We start from the raw sequence: 20,817 nt of genomic DNA, 5'->3' as shown, positions 1-20,817 counted from the left end.
TCCCGTCCAACGGTGTTGAGGCGGGTGGGAACAGCAGGGGGTGAAGGTGCTGTGTTTAAAGAGGTGGAGTTATGCAGATCTAAAACGCGTGGATTGCAGCAGCAGCAAGCCGAAAAGTGCAGGCATGTAAGGGATCTAGAGGTTGACAACATGTCTTCTTAACGGGAGTCCAGGAGCTCATCTCCACAAATGGACTTTTCAGGATCCTTGGGTGGCTCCGTAGTTTGAAACCAATTCTGGTTATCGCTTCTCGGCCTTTTGGCTACGATCAAGTGCTTTATTGCAGGAGATTGTGGTTGAAGGGCACTCGGGTACCCCTCTCCTTGGCCTGGCAGGATCGTCCACTTTGGTGGACTTAACCTGCTTGCTGCTATTAGGGAGAGGGCTTAGTCCCAGGGTAACGAGTTGCGATCCCCCAGCTTCCAGGTGTTTTTCGCTGCAAGAACACTGGGAGCGCAGATTGCAAGCGGCTGCAATTTGCAACCTTGTTGCGTTTTTCCATGGAGGTTGACCCTAACCTCGTGCCTCTTTATGCGAGGCTAAAAAACTCTATCCGAGTTCACTTCACGGCGGGTGGCTCGGATATGAGGAAATTAGGGTATGTAGTCCAGGACGTGCTCAGGAACCTTCTTGGCGTACAAAGGAATGAAATTCTCTCCATCCAGGATTATCCCAGAAGAGGTGACTATGACATCACATTCACCGGAGAAGGTATTTTTAGAGATGTACTAGAAAAGTTAAAAAAAGTTGAAAATAGTCCTGTTTTGAAAGGGATACAAATTGTTGAGCACGTCCTGGATGAGGTAAGACTGGTTATTGTAAAAATATTTTCGCCCTTTGTTTCTGCTCCAGAAGTAATGTCATTTCTAGCAATTTATTTTAAAAGTGTTAAATGTATTGGGAAGATATTAAACGAATATAACATATGGACATCTAAGTGGAAATTCCTTGTGAAGTGTACAAGAGATCCAAATACACCAGGTGGTATACGGCTCCCCCCTGCCCGTTTCAAAATTGGGCAAACAAATGGGGATTTCTTCTTTTCTGGGATGCCAGTATATTGCAGAAATTGTGGGCGCTATGGTCATTCAAAAGAAAACTGTCATGTATCATGTAGAAATTGTGCTAGTGAAGAACATGAGACAAAAGAATGCCCTAAGGAAAAGAAATGCAGTTTTTGCCAGACTCCAGGTCACTTTTATTTTTCTTGCCCTCACAGATTTCGGGAAGATGAGCAAAAGGGGAAGTCCAAGACGTCCGACCAAGGACCAAAAGATCAGACCACCCCTCAGGAGGAGGAACAACAACCTGGAGCCTCTGGAGATAATAAGGGCGTACCAAATAGTGAAGTGTCTCCAGAGTCTATGACAGGTAAAATACCAAATCCCAAAACCTGGCTGCAGGACCTGCGGGAGTCCAAAAGGAGGGCTGAGAAGGAGCAGAAGGGCACTACTGGTAAGGTCAAAAGGGACCGGCAAAAGGCCGACACAGAAGCCCATGCCCAGTCTGGGTCTCCTAGTGCTGAGGGTGCTGAGTGGATAAAGGTGGGTCCTAAGAAAAAGAAAAAGGGTGGTTCGGAGGAGGCAGCAGGAGGTGAACAGATGGACACTTCTCCAGAAGGGGACGTGGACGCTGGACCCTCAGGGGTTTCGGTCTCCGCTGCTACAGGTGGGGACCGGGATCTTGCTGCCTCTGAAGAGTCAGAGGCTCTGCCTTGTGCGCAACCTCCTCCTATAGGACGACCTTCTACAGGTCAAACAGGGGCGGCGGAACCCCTCGGGGACCCACCTGATGAGGAACTGCATGGCCAGCCAATGGAGACCCAGCGGGTTCTGCCAGCCAGCCCTCCGAGCTATGCCAGTGTAGCGTCGGGTTTATATAAATGTGGTAATCTTTCCTCCTCCACGGAGACTCTCGTGACGATACTATCAGATGAGGAGGGAGGCGCAAGCCCAGTGGTCTGATCAGGTTCATCGGACAGGTAAATCCGTTGCTCTTAGTTACCTAAGTAAAATTTCTACATTTTCTAATGATGGCTGAACTCAAAGGTATTTCCCTCAACGTGAGAGGCATAAAATCTAACACGAGAAGAACTGCTCTTTTTAATTTTTTTACGTGTTTTACTGCATCTGTATTTTTTCTGCAAGAATGTAATATCCCACATGAAATGTCATATCAAAAATATAAAGATGAGTGGAAGTGTGGGCCATCTGTCTGGTCCGGATCGAATGCTGCAGGATCAGCGGGTGTAGCCATACTTTTTAAAGGGAACGTTTTAATTGATTTTATTCAGGAAATTTTACCAGGTCGTATTTTATTAGTGAAAGCTTTTATTGATGGTATTAGATGGCAGTTTTTAAATTTTTATGGATCCCCAGAGAAAAATGAAAGAGCCGAAATGCTTGATCTTTTACCATTATTTATTAATAACTCTGAACCTTTTATCTTAGCAGGGGATTTTAATTGTGTTTTAAAAGGTGAAAACCGGCGCTCCAGCTCTGTAAGCAGGAACTACGATAAAACCTCAGGTATGCTACATGATATAGTCAAAGATGCTAAATTGATAGACATATATAAAGAGTGTCATAGTGACAGCCCAGAGGATGCCGGTTTCACTTGGAGCAATGCTAATTGTAGCTCTAGGATTGATTTTATTTTTGGTTCAGATAAAACAATACCTGCCAAATGTGAAGTTTTAACTAATATATTTTCAGACCATAAACTTTTATCCTTTACCATAAAAGTAAATGACAACAAAAAATGTGGTAAGAAAAGCTGGAAAATGAACGTATCCCTTTTAACCGACCCGCAGATTTTATCAGATTTTATTGAGTTTTATAGGAAATGTAGAAAAGGGAAAAAAACAAATGAGACTATGAGTGTATGGTGGGATAGAATGAAAGTAAAAATAAAAGACTTTTTTATTAAAAAGAGTATATGTAGAGCCAAAGAAAAATATGAAGAATATAGAATTTTAAATACCCGCCTACAAACATTATTTAAGCTCAGAGACAATGGGATAGATGTACAACTTGATATTTCAAACTTAAAGAAGAGATTTCAAAATGGCTAGAACAAAAAGGAAAAGAGATAATTTTTCGTTCTAGAGTACAACATATAGAAGAAAATGAAAAGTGTTCCAGATATTTTTTTAGGAAAAATAAAAAAGAAAAAGTGATAATTGACCATATAGATGGTGAGAATAATATAAAAAATATGCTGGGTAAAGTTGAGTTTTTTTTTTCTAATCTTTTTAATGGAAAAAATATAGATAATAAATTAATGGATGATTCGCTGCAAGGACTAACAGCTGTTTTAGATCCCGCATCCCAAGAGTTTTTATCCCAAGTTTTAACGGAACAAGAAGTGTTAAAAACTATTAAAAGTTTTAAAACTGGAAAGGTCCCTGGTCCTGATGGCATCCCAATAGAATTTTATGTATGTTTTTATGATATTTTAAAAGATGATTTGTTTTATTTGTTTACTGAGGTTTTTAATAATAAGGTTTTATTAAATTCCTGGAAGAAAGGTGAAGTCTCCCTCCTATACAAAAAAGGTGATAAATCAAAATTAGAAAACTGGAGACCAATAACACTTTTAAATTGTGACTATAAAATAATGGCTAAAATTTGTGCAAATCGTCTAAAAGAAGTCATCAGCAAAGTTATTCATTCTAATCAAGTGTGTGGGGTGCCGGGGCGCAGTATATGGGACAATCTGAATTTAGTGAAAGACTGTATTGAGGATGTGAAAGACAGAAAGGGGAAAATGGCGATTTTATCTATTGATTTTGAAAAAGCATTTGACCGTGTCTCACACTTTTATCTTTTTAAAGTTTTAGAGAAAATGGGCATACCAGAAGGGTTTTTACTATCGCTTAAAGCATTTTACAAGGATTGTACAAGTAAGATTTTAGTGAATGGTTTTAAGACACAAGAGGTATTTTTACGGTCAGGGGTGAAACAGGGATGCCCTCTGTCCCCCCTACTGTTTATCTGTCCACTGGAACCAATGTTATGTGCAATACGCCAAAATAAACAGATATGCGGTGTCCCTCTGCCTGGAAGCGGTGGTTTGGAGGCCAAGGTTGTAGGCTACATGGATGACGTGGCGGTCTTGTGTACAGATGCACCATCACTTACGGCCACTCTCCATCAAGTGCAATCCTTTTGTCTAGCTTCTGGTTTTAAAATCAATTTTAATAAGTGTAACATTTTAAGTGTTGGGGGGATGATTTTACGTGATGTACCAATTAATGTCTCCGAATCCATTTCCATTTTAGGTATATCATTCACTGAAAATAATGATGGTTATAATAGTTGGGAAACAGTTACACAGAAAGTAAATACGAAAATATGTATGTGGAACATGAGGAGACTTACAATGGAGGGTAAAGTATTGGTTTTAAAGATGGTGATTTTACCTCTTTTATTGTATCTTAGCATGGTTTTCCCCCCGCCTGTTAATGTTTTAAAAAAGATAACCAAAACCTGCTTTACCTTCTTTTGGAACTCAAAAATGGAAAAGCTGAAAAGAGAAATCGTGATGAAATCAAAAGTAAAAGGTGGTAAAGATTTTCCAGATTTTAATAGGTTTCTTTTAATCCATCTGTTCGTTTACTGTTTTAATGCCCTTTTTAAGAATCACTATTGGTCCTTTTTTATGCGTTTTAATACAGGATTTTTTATGAGAAAGTTTGGATGGTATGAAGTTAATATATCTGTGCCCCATGCTTTTAATTTGTCGACGCATTATGAGATTTTAAGGAAAATAGTGTCCGATTTTAATTTAGGGACTAAGAAAATAGAGGAATTAAGAAATAGTAAGAAACTAATTAAAGAAATACGTAAAAGTGAGGAAATATGTAATGTTGACAGATATGATGATGACAAATCTATGTCTATCTGGAAAATGATTAACGTTTTTTATCTTTTTAATGAACAGAGAGATCTGGCTTGGAGTTGCATGCACCGCTGTCTTCCTTGCCGGGCATTCCAATACAGAAGAGGATTTGTGAGGTCTGCCATCTGCCCAAGAGCCGGATGCCAAGACGAGGAAACGGTGGAACATCTATTATGGACATGTAATTTTGCAAAGGATTTCTGGAGAAGACTGCTCCCCCTACTGGAAAGGGTGGCAGACCTCAAGGACTTTACATATAAAACTGTGCTATACGGACTTATGGAATGCCCCACAATGGACCAGTACACAATGGCTTGGAAGACAGTGAACTGCGCCAAGTCATCTCTCTGGAAAGCGCGCAACATTGCTATTTTTAAACAAGATGTTTTATCAGTGAATGATGTTTTAAGTTTATGTTTATGTGAAATGTATACTTATTATTTAATTGACAAAAAGAAGAATGTACATATTTCCAAAAAATGGCTTGTTGACCAATGGAACCTAATTATTTAAAATCTTTGTATTTTTTTGTTTTGTAAATTTCATTTGTCTTTTAATGTTTGGTATTTGTGTAATTATGCTTGTAAATTGTTAAAGTTTTAATAAACGGTTTTATCCCTCTGCAGGGGATAGCCAAATTAAAAAAAATCTGTTCTTATCAGTTTAATATCTGATACGTCCCCTATCTGGGGACCATATATTAAATGGATTTTTAGAACAGGGAGATGGAAAAAGAGCTTGCTCTGTCCACTCCACGCATTGACCTGGTATTGCAGTATCTCCAGGACCGGTGCACCCCTTCTTTAATGCAGTTTCTAAAATCAGAAAGAATTGAATTCAATGTTTTTTGTTCATTTTGCTTGTTTGTCGGATTTTGGGATGGACTCTTTGGCTTTGCTTTTCTTCTCCTCATTGGATTTTTCATGTTCAAAGTTGCAGAAGCCAGATTACAAGCTCATTTTGGTTCAACTTCAGCAACTGTGCATTGCATTGCCATGTAATGTGATGCAATGCTATCTTTCTAGCTCTCCCTTTTTACTTCCTTTTGGATAAACAGACATATTAGGCAAGCATTTTGGAGCTTTCACCTAAATAACTACAGGTGGTGAGATAAGCTGCACAATATAATTGACCTTTCAGTATATTGTTGCACACACACCATCTATTTAGCAAATGCCCTTGTTATCAACAGCAGCCTTTTAAACTCACCTGAGCTAACAGGTATGTGCGCTGGTTACTCTGCTGCGCTTAAAATTTCTTTTTTGGTTTGCTACAATGCCTTTTCTGAAACGTTGTCTCCTTCTGCTGGAACACTGACTTCTTTCATTTAATGCCTGCAGACTATAAAAGAGAACCCAACCCAAAAAGTTTGGTTGATTAGTCTGTGGCATTCTGTTAAACTGTTGCTTATGGCGGTCTCTGTGAGCTTCTCAGCGACATTCAGCCAGCCAGGTATCCTGCCTGCAGTAGATGGAATGTGGCAATGGAACGCTGGCTGCGCGTGTCATAATAGGCTCTGAGCCTTTATATACCTGTGCACAGCAGCAGCCACCTTCAGTCTGCTGCTGGACAGCCAGCAGCAGCAGCAGCAGGAGAGGTATGTAATCAGGAGCCCTCCTGCTAAGGGTAGACAGCTGCTCGTTCCTCCCCACCCCACGCCTTAATTGGTTCTCCTCCCTTCCAACGGTGTTGAGGCGGGTGGGAACAGCAGGGGGTGAAGGTGCTGTGTTTAAAGAGGTGGAGTTATGCAGATCTAAAACGCGTGGATTGCAGCAGCAGCAAGCCGAAAAGTGCAGGCATGTAAGGGATCTAGAGGTTGACAACATGTCTTCTTAACGGGAGTCCAGGAGCTCATCTCCACAAACGGACTTTTCAGGATCCTTGGGTGGCTCCGTAGTTTGAAACCAATTCTGGTTATCGCTTCTCGGCCTTTTGGCTAAGATCAAGTGTAGTATCTGTTCTTATCAGTTTAATATCTGATACGTCCCCTATCTGGGGACCATATATTAAATGGATTTTTAGAACAGGGAGATGGAAAAAGAGCTTGCTCTGTCCACTCCACGCATTGACCTGGTATTGCAGTATCTCCAGGACCGGTGCACCCCTTCTTTAATGCAGTTTCTAAAATCAGAAAGAATTGAATTCAATGTTTTTTGTTCATTTTGCTTGTTTGTCGGATTTTGGGATGGACTCTTTGGCTTTGCTTTTCTTCTCCTCATTGGATTTTTCATGTTCAAAGTTGCAGAAGCCAGATTACAAGCTCATTTTGGTTCAACTTCAGCAACTGTGCATTGCATTGCCATGTAATGTGATGCAATGCTATCTTTCTAGCTCTCCCTTTTTACTTCCTTTTGGATAAACAGACATATTAGGCAAGCATTTTGGAGCTTTCACCTAAATAACTACAGGTGGTGAGATAAGCTGCACAATATAATTGACCTTTCAGTATATTGTTGCACACACACCATCTATTTAGCAAATGCCCTTGTTATCAACAGCAGCCTTTTAAACTCACCTGAGCTAACAGGTATGTGCGCTGGTTACTCTGCTGCGCTTAAAATTTCTTTTTTGGTTTGCTACAATGCCTTTTCTGAAACGTTGTCTCCTTCTGCTGGAACACTGACTTCTTTCATTTAATGCCTGCAGACTATAAAAGAGAACCCAACCCAAAAAGTTTGGTTGATTAGTCTGTGGCATTCTGTTAAACTGTTGCTTATGGCGGTCTCTGTGAGCTTCTCAGCGACATTCAGCCAGCCAGGTATCCTGCCTGCAGTAGATGGAATGTGGCAATGGAACGCTGGCTGCGCGTGTCATAATAGGCTCTGAGCCTTTATATACCTGTGCACAGCAGCAGCCACCTTCAGTCTGCTGCTGGACAGCCAGCAGCAGCAGCAGCAGGAGAGGTATGTAATCAGGAGCCCTCCTGCTAAGGGTAGACAGCTGCTCGTTCCACCCCACCCCCCGCCTTAATTGGTTCTCCTCCCTTCCAACGGTGTTGAGGCGGGTGGGAACAGCAGGGGGTGAAGGTGCTGTGTTTAAAGAGGTGGAGTTATGCAGATCTAAAACGCGTGGATTGCAGCAGCAGCAAGCTGAAAAGTGCAGGCATGTAAGGGATCTAGAGGTTGACAACATGTCTTCTTAACGGGAGTCCAGGAGCTCATCTCCACAAATGGACTTTTCAGGATCCTTGGGTGGCTCCGTAGTTTGAAACCAATTCTGGTTATCGCTTCTCGGCCTTTTGGCTAAGATCAAGTGTAGTATCTGTTCTTATCAGTTTAATATCTGATACGTCCCCTATCTGGGGACCATATATTAAATGGATTTTTAGAACAGGGAGATGGAAAAAGAGCTTGCTCTGTCCACTCCACGCATTGACCTGGTATTGCAGTATCTCCAGGACCGGTGCACCCCTTCTTTAATGCAGTTTCTAAAATCAGAAAGAATTGAATTCAATGTTTTTTGTTCATTTTGCTTGTTTGTCGGATTTTGGGATGGACTCTTTGGCTTTGCTTTTCTTCTCCTCATTGGATTTTTCATGTTCAAAGTTGCAGAAGCCAGATTACAAGCTCATTTTGGTTCAACTTCAGCAACTGTGCATTGCATTGCCATGTAATGTGATGCAATGCTATCTTTCTAGCTCTCCCTTTTTACTTCCTTTTGGATAAACAGACATATTAGGCAAGCATTTTGGAGCTTTCACCTAAATAACTACAGGTGGTGAGATAAGCTGCACAATATAATTGACCTTTCAGTATATTGTTGCACACACACCATCTATTTAGCAAATGCCCTTGTTATCAACAGCAGCCTTTTAAACTCACCTGAGCTAACAGGTATGTGCGCTGGTTACTCTGCTGCGCTTAAAATTTCTTTTTTGGTTTGCTACAATGCCTTTTCTGAAACGTTGTCTCCTTCTGCTGGAACACTGACTTCTTTCATTTAATGCCTGCAGACTATAAAAGAGAACCCAACCCAAAAAGTTTGGTTGATTAGTCTGTGGCATTCTGTTAAACTGTTGCTTATGGCGGTCTCTGTGAGCTTCTCAGCGACATTCAGCCAGCCAGGTATCCTGCCTGCAGTAGATGGAATGTGGCAATGGAACGCTGGCTGCGCGTGTCATAATAGGCTCTGAGCCTTTATATACCTGTGCACAGCAGCAGCCACCTTCAGTCTGCTGCTGGACAGCCAGCAGCAGCAGCAGCAGGAGAGGTATGTAATCAGGAGCCCTCCTGCTAAGGGTAGACAGCTGCTCGTTCCACCCCACCCCCCGCCTTAATTGGTTCTCCTCCCTTCCAACGGTGTTGAGGCGGGTGGGAACAGCAGGGGGTGAAGGTGCTGTGTTTAAAGAGGTTGAGTTATGCAGATCTAAAACGCGTGGACTGCAGCAGCAGCAAGCCGAAAAGTGCAGGCATGTAAGGGATCTAGAGGTTGACAACATGTCTTCTTAACGGGAGTCCAGGAGCTCATCTCCACAAATGGACTTTTCAGGATCCTTGGGTGGCTCCGTAGTTTGAAACCAATTCTGGTTATCGCTTCTCGGCCTTTTGGCTAAGATCAAGTGTAGTATCTGTTCTTATCAGTTTAATATCTGATACGTCCCCTATCTGGGGACCATATATTAAATGGATTTTTAGAACAGGGAGATGGAAAAAGAGCTTGCTCTGTCCACTCCACGCATTGACCTGGTATTGCAGTATCTCCAGGACCGGTGCACCCCTTCTTTAATGCAGTTTCTAAAATCAGAAAGAATTGAATTCAATGTTTTTTGTTCATTTTGCTTGTTTGTCGGATTTTGGGATGGACTCTTTGGCTTTGCTTTTCTTCTCCTCATTGGATTTTTCATGTTCAAAGTTGCAGAAGCCAGATTACAAGCTCATTTTGGTTCAACTTCAGCAACTGTGCATTGCATTGCCATGTAATGTGATGCAATGCTATCTTTCTAGCTCTCCCTTTTTACTTCCTTTTGGATAAACAGACATATTAGGCAAGCATTTTGGAGCTTTCACCTAAATAACTACAGGTGGTGAGATAAGCTGCACAATATAATTGACCTTTCAGTATATTGTTGCACACACACCATCTATTTAGCAAATGCCCTTGTTATCAACAGCAGCCTTTTAAACTCACCTGAGCTAACAGGTATGTGCGCTGGTTACTCTGCTGCGCTTAAAATTTCTTTTTTGGTTTGCTACAATGCCTTTTCTGAAACGTTGTCTCCTTCTGCTGGAACACTGACTTCTTTCATTTAATGCCTGCAGACTATAAAAGAGAACCCAACCCAAAAAGTTTGGTTGATTAGTCTGTGGCATTCTGTTAAACTGTTGCTTATGGCGGTCTCTGTGAGCTTCTCAGCGACATTCAGCCAGCCAGGTATCCTGCCTGCAGTAGATGGAATGTGGCAATGGAACGCTGGCTGCGCGTGTCATAATAGGCTCTGAGCCTTTATATACCTGTGCACAGCAGCAGCCACCTTCAGTCTGCTGCTGGACAGCCAGCAGCAGCAGCAGCAGGAGAGGTATGTAATCAGGAGCCCTCCTGCTAAGGGTAGACAGCTGCTCGTTCCACCCCACCCCCCGCCTTAATTGGTTCTCCTCCCTTCCAACGGTGTTGAGGCGGGTGGGAACAGCAGGGGGTGAAGGTGCTGTGTTTAAAGAGGTTGAGTTATGCAGATCTAAAACGCGTGGACTGCAGCAGCAGCAAGCCGAAAAGTGCAGGCATGTAAGGGATCTAGAGGTTGACAACATGTCTTCTTAACGGGAGTCCAGGAGCTCATCTCCACAAATGGACTTTTCAGGATCCTTGGGTGGCTCCGTAGTTTGAAACCAATTCTGGTTATCGCTTCTCGGCCTTTTGGCTAAGATCAAGTGTAGTATCTGTTCTTATCAGTTTAATATCTGATACGTCCCCTATCTGGGGACCATATATTAAATGGATTTTTAGAACAGGGACATGGAAAAAGAGCTTGCTCTGTCCACTCCACGCATTGACCTGGTATTGCAGTATCTCCAGGACCGGTGCACCCCTTCTTTAATGCAGTTTCTAAAATCAGAAAGAATTGAATTCAATGTTTTTTGTTCATTTTGCTTGTTTGTCGGATTTTGGGATGGACTCTTTGGCTTTGCTTTTCTTCTCCTCATTGGATTTTTCATGTTCAAAGTTGCAGAAGCCAGATTACAAGCTCATTTTGGTTCAACTTCAGCAACTGTGCATTGCATTGCCATGTAATGTGATGCAATGCTATCTTTCTAGCTCTCCCTTTTTACTTCCTTTTGGATAAACAGACATATTAGGCAAGCATTTTGGAGCTTTCACCTAAATAACTACAGGTGGTGAGATAAGCTGCACAATATAATTGACCTTTCAGTATATTGTTGCACACACACCATCTATTTAGCAAATGCCCTTGTTATCAACAGCAGCCTTTTAAACTCACCTGAGCTAACAGGTATGTGCGCTGGTTACTCTGCTGCGCTTAAAATTTCTTTTTTGGTTTGCTACAATGCCTTTTCTGAAACGTTGTCTCCTTCTGCTGGAACACTGACTTCTTTCATTTAATGCCTGCAGACTATAAAAGAGAACCCAACCCAAAAAGTTTGGTTGATTAGTCTGTGGCATTCTGTTAAACTGTTGCTTATGGCGGTCTCTGTGAGCTTCTCAGCGACATTCAGCCAGCCAGGTATCCTGCCTGCAGTAGATGGAATGTGGCAATGGAACGCTGGCTGCGCGTGTCATAATAGGCTCTGAGCCTTTATATACCTGTGCACAGCAGCAGCCACCTTCAGTCTGCTGCTGGACAGCCAGCAGCAGCAGCAGCAGGAGAGGTATGTAATCAGGAGCCCTCCTGCTAAGGGTAGACAGCTGCTCGTTCCACCCCACCCCCCGCCTTAATTGGTTCTCCTCCCTTCCAACGGTGTTGAGGCGGGTGGGAACAGCAGGGGGTGAAGGTGCTGTGTTTAAAGAGGTGGAGTTATGCAGATCTAAAACGCGTGGATTGCAGCAGCAGCAAGCCGAAAAGTGCAGGCATGTAAGGGATCTAGAGGTTGACAACATGTCTTCTTAACGGGAGTCCAGGAGCTCATCTCCACAAATGGACTTTTCAGGATCCTTGGGTGGCTCCGTAGTTTGAAACCAATTCTGGTTATCGCTTCTCGGCCTTTTGGCAAGATCAGTGGTGGTTTTCTGCTGCTGGTGTTGTTTGGAGGGCAGTTGTGACTGGGGTTCCCCCTTGTGGGGCCCTAGTGTGCGATTGAGCGGTGATTGTGTTTATCTGCTGTAAAAATGGTGGAGAAAACACGTGGATTAGAGGACTCGGTCCGTCTGAAGGTGGCTGCAGGTCATGAAGGAGAAATCGGTTTTTACCAAGTTTGCGTTGATGTCTTGAAGAACATTAATGGCTTGAAGGTAACGGATGTATTGGCACTGCAGGATTTTCAGAAACAAGGAATTTATGATATCACTTTTGTTTCTTTGAGTATTTGCCAGAGAGTCTACATGGAGTTGGTACGAATGAAGGAAGAAAAGGAATTGAAATGCCTAGAGTTTATTGCACTGGAACCTCTGTTCCAGCAGACATATAAGTATGTGGTTGTGCACATGTATAACCCTAAAGTTCCGGATGAGACTGTTTCCAATTTTTTAGCTCGGTATTGTAGTGAGGTTAAATTTTTGGGAAGAATGAAGAACAAATACAATTATCTAAATGGCAAGAGGAGATATGTTGTAAAACTGAGACCGGATGATAGAGCTATTGGGGGTGCCAAGAGCATTCCTGCACAGTTTTCTATCGGAGGAGAAAGGGGATTTTGTTTTTATAATGGACAGATGGAATATTGTAGGAAGTGTCATGAGTTTGGACATGTTCAGAAAGATTGTCCAGTGCAAGGTGATGTTTGTAGAGGTTGTGGGAAATCTGGGCATGTTGCAAGTGGTTGCCCAATGAATAAGGTGTGTGATTTGTGTGGACATGCAGATCACCTTGCAAGGAAATGTAGATTGTGGGCTCAGATTCCTAGGTCACAGGTGGACGCTGAAGAGAGGCAGAAGAAGACTCGGCAGGAAAGTGGGGAGGAGGGCGAAGGCTCAGACTCAGAGGGGGAAAGCCAAAAACAAGATGGTGGTAGGGGAAGAGACCATGCGGTGCCCAAGATGGAGGAAAAGGGGCGGAGCCAGAAGAAAGTTGGTTTGAGGGAGGGGCTGGAAGTAATAAACAAAGTAGCTGATGTGCATGGCCCGGGTGATGGGATGGATTTGTCTAATATGGCGGAGTCAGTGAATCCTGTTTTGGGAAGAGATGGGGGTGAGGAAATGGAGGTTTTGGAGGAGGAGGATTCTGATTCGGATGGAACTATAACCCCTCAGCAGCGTGATAGGGTTAACAGTGATTGGAGTGAAAATGAGAAGGAAGATGATGGCAAGGAGGAGAGTTATGCCTCCGTGATTAAAAGAAGTAAGGTGGAGGGGTGTTGGTCTGGGGGGCAGGAAGATCCAGTCTCCCTAAGACCAGGTTATTCTAACAGGGACTCGAGTTCTGAGTCGCCTGATATACGTAGAAAAGTGGGTGGCACGAGTGGGTTTTCTCCTGGTTCATGATGGATCGGGTATGGTGGAGATTTCTTCCTGTTGTTATGATGGCGTTGTGTGTTGCTTCTCTGAATGTACGAGGGATTGGTTCTGCTTGTAGGAGAGCAGGGATACTGGATTACATTGAGAGTGTGAATGCAGATATTGTCTGTCTGCAGGAATGTGTAATTAAATCTGCCCCGCATGAGAGTGAGTGGAATAAGGGGCAATCTTTTTGGTCCCCATGCTCAGAAAACAGGAATGAAGGGGTGGGCATTTTACTGTGTAATTCCAGTCTAAAGGTTTTAGAGTTTAAAGTAATCGTACCTGGGAGATGTTTGTTTTTATTAGTGGATTTTTTAGGTCAGCGGGTACGGGTTTTTAATGTTTATGCCCCTGCTGATAAACAAGCAAGAGTTGGGTTTTTGGAGTCTCTAAAGTTGTTTTTACCAGGCAGAGACTTCACTATAGTGGCTGGAGATTTTAATTGTGTCAGATCCGCAAAAGATCGTAAGAGCTCTACGGAAGGTAGGACTGATGTTACGTCTAATATTTTAAATCAGATTGTGCAGGATTTACGCTACACGGATGCTGGTCTGATGGTTGGGCCAAGTGATAAGTTCACATACATATCAGATAGTGGACGTAGTGTTTCCCGAATTGACTATGTTTTTATGTCTGAAGGGATTAAGGTGGCCAAGTGCAACCACGTGATGACGACTTTTTCTGACCACAAGATGATAGTGGTAGATATGTGTATAGCTGAGTCCCTGGCTTTTGGAAAGGGACTCTGGAAGCTGAACGTAAGCCTGCTGGAAGAGGAGAGTGTTAAGGTTGGTTTTAATAAAGTGTTTTTGTCTTGTGTGTCTGAACAGCACCTTTTTAAAGTTTTGCTAGAGTGGTGGGACTGGGCTAAGGAGAAATTTGCATGTTATTTTAAAGGGGTGTGTTTTAGGAGAGCGAAAGCCAAAAGGGATCATGATGCTGCTGTTATTTCAAAATTGGAAGTACTCCATAAGTTTAAGAGAGTGGGGATGGAGGTGGATAAAGAGATTGCAGATTTGAAGGACGAACTGAAGAAGATACTTATTGAAAAAGGGAAGACTATTATGTTTAAGGCAAAAATAAAGCACATGGAGGAAAATGAGCAATGTTCGAGATACTTTTTTAAAAAATGTTTTAAACCTAAAGGGGTTTTTAAGTCTGTTTTTTCTCCTGCAGGGGAGGTATCTGGGGATGAGATGATTGGCAGTATTCTTTCCTTTTATGAAACACTCTTCTCTAACGATAGTAGAGCCAGTGATGCGGAAATTAATGATTATTGCAAAGTATTAACTAATAATATTCCTGAGGAGAAAATTGGGTTTTTAAGTGAGGAGGTTGGGAAAGATGAAATTAGACGGGCAGTGGATGGCTTGGCGAAAGGCAAGACGCCAGGCTGTGATGGTCTTCCTGCTGAATTTTATGTTAGATTTTGGGATATTATAGGTGTGGAGTTTTCCCGGGTGGTGCAATATGGTTTTACTCATGGGATTTTATCGGTTTCTATGCGTAGGGGGATTGTTACGCTGATTCATAAGAAAGGGGACATGAGGGATATTAAAAATTGGAGGCCCATAACATTGTTAAACAGTGATTACAAAATTATTTCTAAAATTGTGGCTGGTAGACTGGCAGATGTGATAGGTGATATGGTGGGGGAGTATCAGGCATGTGCAGTGCCTGGTAGGAAAATTTCAGATAATTTGCTGCTTCTAAGAGACTTAATTTATCAGGCTAATTTGAATAAGAATGCTCTTTTGTTACAGTCGGTGGACCTGGAGAAAGCCTTTGATAAAATATCACATAGATTTTTGTTCTCTGCTTTAAGTCACCTTGGTGTTCCGGATAAATTATTGATGGTCATTAAGAGTTTTTATTGTGGGGTCAGTAGCCAGATTTTAGTTAATGGGCATGTGAGTTCCAGTTTTAATATTTTATCGGGAGTTAGGCAGGGTTGTCCCCTGTCACCAATTCTTTTTATCTGTGTGGTGGAGGCCCTTTTAAAAAGTGTGCAAGTTGACAAGTGTGTGGCTGGTGTTTTTATTCCTGGGGGATCCGGGGGTCCAGTCAAGTCTTTAAGTTATATGGATGATATTGTTTTTACTTGTGGTTCACAGGCGGATCTCAATAGAGTGAATTTGCACGTAAGGATTTTTTGTTGTGTGGCTGGTATGGCGGTGAATTGGGGAAAGTGCCAGCTTTGTAACTTTGGGAGGCAGGTTGAGGTTAACGTGGCAGGAGTGGAGAGTAGGGAGGAAATTGAGGTTCTTGGTGTCATCTTTGAGAAGGAACTGAAAGGGAAAAGCAGCCTGAAGATTCTAGAAGACAAAATGGATCAGAAGTTGAACTTTTGGAAACTAAGGAACCTGTCGCTGAGAGGGAAAGTGCTGGTAATCAAGTCTGTGAATCTCCCGCTTCTGCTGTACACTGCTTTGATTTTCCCACCTGCTGTGCTTTGGACAAAGAGAGTGACAAGGAAACTGTTTGTGTTTTTTTGGGGATCCAAAATGGAGAAACTAAGAAGAGGAATGGTTATGTGTTCTGTGGAAAATGGGGGTTGTGATTTTCCTAACATTGACTTATTTTTAAGAATGCATTATTTTTTGAACATTTATAAATTATCCCAGTGCAATAACAGGACTGCGGACATGTGCAAATATTTAGCAGGACGGCTTTTCCAGAAATGGAGCTGGTGTGAGAAGGATTTAAGAAAACCAGTTTCGTTTGTGATACCGTTTTTTTATGTGGTGCTTAGGTCCTTCTATGATCAAAATGGGATAAGCTCCATGGTTAGACCGGACAAAAAACTGATTGTCTCAGGTATTAAGAAGAAGGAGATGTTATGTGATGTGCCGTTTTGTAATAATGCACAGTCTGGACAGGTGTGGAAGCTTTTTTTCATGCGTGGAATCAGCAACAGACAGAAGGATGTAACCTGGATGGCGTTGCATGGATGCTTGCCAACAAGGGCTTTTTTGAATGACCGGGGGATAAAGGTTCAAGAACTATGTCCTAGGGAAGGTTGCAATAAGGTGGAAACAATACAGCATATTTTTTGGGACTGTTTTTTTGCTAAAAAAGTTTTTACCTTGTTGTCACGTATGTTTGTTGCTTTAGTTGGTTTTCATTGTTTCGATTTTGAAAGGATTTTAATAGGTCAAGATTTTAAGTACTCGCAAAGGAAGCGGGCAAGCTGGATTATTTTTGTCATATATAAAGAGGTTTTATGGGACGTTCGGAATTTGGTGATTTTTAAAAAGATTGTTTTTTCCCCCATGGAATGCAGAAGGATTTTTCTTGCTAGACTGTTTTATGCCTATTTATTGGATAAAAAGAAGTATGGTGAGACAGCAGCAGAAGCACTCTGGAACTTTTCACATTGGACTTCTTACAGTAAGTAACAGTTAATTGCAGGGTTGTGTTTTTTGGGATTTTGTTTTTGTTTTTCCGAATGATGATTTGAGAACCCTTATGTGAATATGCGCTATGATGCATAAATTAATGTGGGTCTTAATCTGAGGAAAAAAAAAAAAAATCTGTTCTTATCAGTTTAATATCTGATACGTCCCCTATCTGGGGACCATATATTAAATGGATTTTTAGAACAGGGAGATGGAAAAAGAGCTTGCTCTGTCCACTCCACGCATTGACCTGGTATTGCAGTATCTCCAGGACCGGTGCACCCCTTCTTTAATGCAGTTTCTAAAATCAGAAAGAATTGAATTCAATGTTTTTTGTTCATTTTGCTTGTTTGTCGGATTTTGGGATGGACTCTTTGGCTTTGCTTTTCTTCTCCTCATTGGATTTTTCATGTTCAAAGTTGCAGAAGCCAGATTACAAGCTCATTTTGGTTCAACTTCAGCAACTGTGCATTGCATTGCCATGTAATGTGATGCAATGCTATCTTTCTAGCTCTCCCTTTTTACTTCCTTTTGGATAAACAGACATATTAGGCAAGCATTTTGGAGCTTTCACCTAAATAACTACAGGTGGTGAGATAAGCTGCACAATATAATTGACCTTTCAGTATATTGTTGCACACACACCATCTATTTAGCAAATGCCCTTGTTATCAACAGCAGCCTTTTAAACTCACCTGAGCTAACAGGTATGTGCGCTGGTTACTCTGCTGCGCTTAAAATTTCTTTTTTGGTTTGCTACAATGCCTTTTCTGAAACGTTGTCTCCTTCTGCTGGAACACTGACTTCTTTCATTTAATGCCTGCAGACTATAAAAGAGAACCCAACCCAAAAAGTTTGGTTGATTAGTCTGTGGCATTCTGTTAAACTGTTGCTTATGGCGGTCTCTGTGAGCTTCTCAGCGACATTCAGCCAGCCAGGTATCCTGCCTGCAGTAGATGGAATGTGGCAATGGAACGCTGGCTGCGCGTGTCATAATAGGCTCTGAGCCTTTATATACCTGTGCACAGCAGCAGCCACCTTCAGTCTGCTGCTGGACAGCCAGCAGCAGCAGCAGCAGGAGAGGTATGTAATCAGGAGCCCTCCTGCTAAGGGTAGACAGCTGCTCGTTCCACCCCACCCCCCGCCTTAATTGGTTCTCCTCCCTTCCAACGGTGTTGAGGCGGGTGGGAACAGCAGGGGGTGAAGGTGCTGTGTTTAAAGAGGTGGAGTTATGCAGATCTAAAACGCGTGGATTGCAGCAGCAGCAAGCCGAAAAGTGCAGGCATGTAAGGGATCTAGAGGTTGACAACATGTCTTCTTAACGGGAGTCCAGGAGCTCATCTCCACAAATGGACTTTTCAGGATCCTTGGGTGGCTCCGTAGTTTGAAACCAATTCTGGTTATCGCTTCTCGGCCTTTTGGCTAAGATCAAGTGTAGTATCTGTTCTTATCAGTTTAATATCTGATACGTCCCCTATCTGGGGACCATATATTAAATGGATTTTTAGAACAGGGAGATGGAAAAAGAGCTTGCTCTGTCCACTCCACGCATTGACCTGGTATTGCAGTATCTCCAGGACCGGTGCACCCCTTCTTTAATGCAGTTTCTAAAATCAGAAAGAATTGAATTCAATGTTTTTTGTTCATTTTGCTTGTTTGTCGGATTTTGGGATGGACTCTTTGGCTTTGCTTTTCTTCTTCTCATTGGATTTTTCATGTTCAAAGTTGCAGAAGCCAGATTACAAGCTCATTTTGGTTCAACTTCAGCAACTGTGCATTGCATTGCCATGTAATGTGATGCAATGCTATCTTTCTAGCTCTCCCTTTTTACTTCCTTTTGGATAAACAGACATATTAGGCAAGCATTTTGGAGCTTTCACCTAAATAACTACAGGTGGTGAGATAAGCTGCACAATATAATTGACCTTTCAGTATATTGTTGCACACACACCATCTATTTAGCAAATGCCCTTGTTATCAACAGCAGCCTTTTAAACTCACCTGAGCTAACAGGTATGTGCGCTGGTTACTCTGCTGCGCTTAAAATTTCTTTTTTGGTTTGCTACAATGCCTTTTCTGAAACGTTGTCTCCTTCTGCTGGAACACTGATTCTTTCATTTAATGCCTGCAGACTATAAAAGAGAACCCAACCCAAAAAGTTTGGTTGATTAGTCTGTGGCATTCTGTTAAACTGTTGCTTATGGCGGTCTCTGTGAGCTTCTCAGCGACATTCAGCCAGCCAGGTATCCTGCCTGCAGTAGATGGAATGTGGCAATGGAACGCTGGCTGCGCGTGTCATAATAGGCTCTGAGCCTTTATATACCTGTGCACAGCAGCAGCCACCTTCAGTCTGCTGCTGGACAGAAAGCAGCAGCAGCAGCAGGAGAGGTATGTAATCAGGAGCCCTCCTGCTAAGGGTAGACAGCTGCTCGTTCCACCCCACCCCCCGCCTTAATTGGTTCTCCTCCCTTCCAACGGTGTTGAGGCGGGTGGGAACAGCAGGGGGTGAAGGTGCTGTGTTTAAAGAGGTGGAGTTATGCAGATCTAAAACGCGTGGATTGCAGCAGCAGCAAGCCGAAAAGTGCAGGCATGTAAGGGATCTAGAGGTTGACAACATGTCTTCTTAACGGGAGTCCAGGAGCTCATCTCCACAAATGGACTTTTCAGGATCCTTGGGTGGCTCCGTAGTTTGAAACCAATTCTGGTTACCGCTTCTCGGCCTTTTGGCTAAGATCAAGTGTAGTATCTGTTCTTATCAGTTTAATATCTGATACGTCCCCTATCTGGGGACCATATATTAAATGGATTTTTAGAACAGGGAGATGGAAAAAGAGCTTGCTCTGTCCACTCCACGCATTGACCTGGTATTGCAGTATCTCCAGGACCGGTGCACCCCTTCTTTAATGCAGTTTCTAAAATCAGAAAGAATTGAATTCAATGTTTTTTGTTCATTTTGCTTGTTTGTCGGATTTTGGGATGGACTCTTTGGCTTTGCTTTTCTTCTCCTCATTGGATTTTTCATGTTCAAAGTTGCAGAAGCCAGATTACAAGCTCATTTTGGTTCAACTTCAGCAACTGTGCATTGCATTGCCATGTAATGTCATGCAATGCTATCTTTCTAGCTCTCCCTTTTTACTTCCTTTTGAATAAACAGACATATTAGGCAAGCATTTTGGAGCTTTCACCTAAATAACTACAGGTGGTGAGATAAGCTGCACAATATAATTGACCTTTCAGTATATTGTTGCACACACACCATCTATTTAGCAAATGCCCTTGTTATCAACAGCAGCCTTTTAAACTCACCTGAGCTAACAGGTATGTGCGCTGGTTACTCTGCTGCGCTTAAAATTTCTTTTTTGGTTTGCTACAATGCCTTTTCTGAAACGTTGTCTCCTTCTGCTGGAACACTGACTTCTTTCATTTAATGCCTGCAGACTATAAAAGAGAACCCAACCCAAAAAGTTTGGTTGATTAGTCTGTGGCATTCTGTTAAACTGTTGCTTATGGCGGTCTCTGTGAGCTTCTCAGCGACATTCAGCCAGCCAGGTATCCTGCCTGCAGTAGATGGAATGTGGCAATGGAACGCTGGCTGCGCGTGTCATAATAGGCTCTGAGCCTTTATATACCTGTGCACAGCAGCAGCCACCTTCAGTCTGCTGCTGGACAGCCAGCAGCAGCAGCAGCAGGAGAGGTATGTAATCAGGAGCCCTCCTGCTAAGGGTAGACAGCTGCTCGTTCCACCCCACCCCCCGCCTTAATTGGTTCTCCTCCCTTCCAACGGTGTTGAGGCGGGTGGGAACAGCAGGGGGTGAAGGTGCTGTGTTTAAAGAGGTGGAGTTATGCAGATCTAAATCGCGTGGATTGCAGCAGCAGCAAGCCGAAAAGTGCAGGCATGTAAGGGATCTAGAGG

At 42.6% G+C, this 20,817-nt stretch overlaps 8 non-coding genes across 8 annotated transcripts; all 8 read left to right on the top strand.

Moving 5' to 3' along the window:
• Positions 1-5,516: 5,516 nt before the first annotated feature.
• Positions 5,517-5,703, top strand: LOC141150419 (U2 spliceosomal RNA). Its single transcript, XR_012246625.1, has one exon. It is a non-coding gene; the product is annotated as a U2 spliceosomal RNA (small nuclear RNA).
• Positions 5,704-6,818: 1,115 nt separating this feature from the next.
• LOC141274869 (U2 spliceosomal RNA) lies at positions 6,819-7,009 on the top strand. Its single transcript, XR_012323131.1, has one exon. It is a non-coding gene; the product is annotated as a U2 spliceosomal RNA (small nuclear RNA).
• A 1,115-nt stretch (positions 7,010-8,124) lies between these two features.
• On the top strand, positions 8,125-8,315 carry LOC141274868 (U2 spliceosomal RNA). Its single transcript, XR_012323130.1, has one exon. It is a non-coding gene; the product is annotated as a U2 spliceosomal RNA (small nuclear RNA).
• Positions 8,316-9,430: 1,115 nt separating this feature from the next.
• LOC141274867 (U2 spliceosomal RNA) lies at positions 9,431-9,621 on the top strand. The gene has a single exon (XR_012323129.1). It is a non-coding gene; the product is annotated as a U2 spliceosomal RNA (small nuclear RNA).
• A 1,115-nt stretch (positions 9,622-10,736) lies between these two features.
• LOC141149944 (U2 spliceosomal RNA) lies at positions 10,737-10,927 on the top strand. The gene has a single exon (XR_012246221.1). It is a non-coding gene; the product is annotated as a U2 spliceosomal RNA (small nuclear RNA).
• A 6,069-nt stretch (positions 10,928-16,996) lies between these two features.
• On the top strand, positions 16,997-17,191 carry LOC141150658 (U2 spliceosomal RNA). Its single transcript, XR_012246799.1, has one exon. It is a non-coding gene; the product is annotated as a U2 spliceosomal RNA (small nuclear RNA).
• Positions 17,192-18,306: 1,115 nt separating this feature from the next.
• On the top strand, positions 18,307-18,497 carry LOC141274866 (U2 spliceosomal RNA). The gene has a single exon (XR_012323128.1). It is a non-coding gene; the product is annotated as a U2 spliceosomal RNA (small nuclear RNA).
• Positions 18,498-19,611: 1,114 nt separating this feature from the next.
• LOC141149578 (U2 spliceosomal RNA) lies at positions 19,612-19,802 on the top strand. The gene has a single exon (XR_012245870.1). It is a non-coding gene; the product is annotated as a U2 spliceosomal RNA (small nuclear RNA).
• Positions 19,803-20,817: the final 1,015 nt, after the last annotated feature.

Source organism: Phyllobates terribilis, unplaced genomic scaffold, assembly GCF_046119375.1.
Source record: "Phyllobates terribilis strain yellow unplaced genomic scaffold, ASM4611937v1 Scaffold_5__5_contigs__length_657084704, whole genome shotgun sequence".
Taxonomy (NCBI): domain Eukaryota; kingdom Metazoa; phylum Chordata; class Amphibia; order Anura; family Dendrobatidae; genus Phyllobates; species Phyllobates terribilis.
This window is presented reverse-complemented; position numbering and strand designations above follow the sequence as displayed.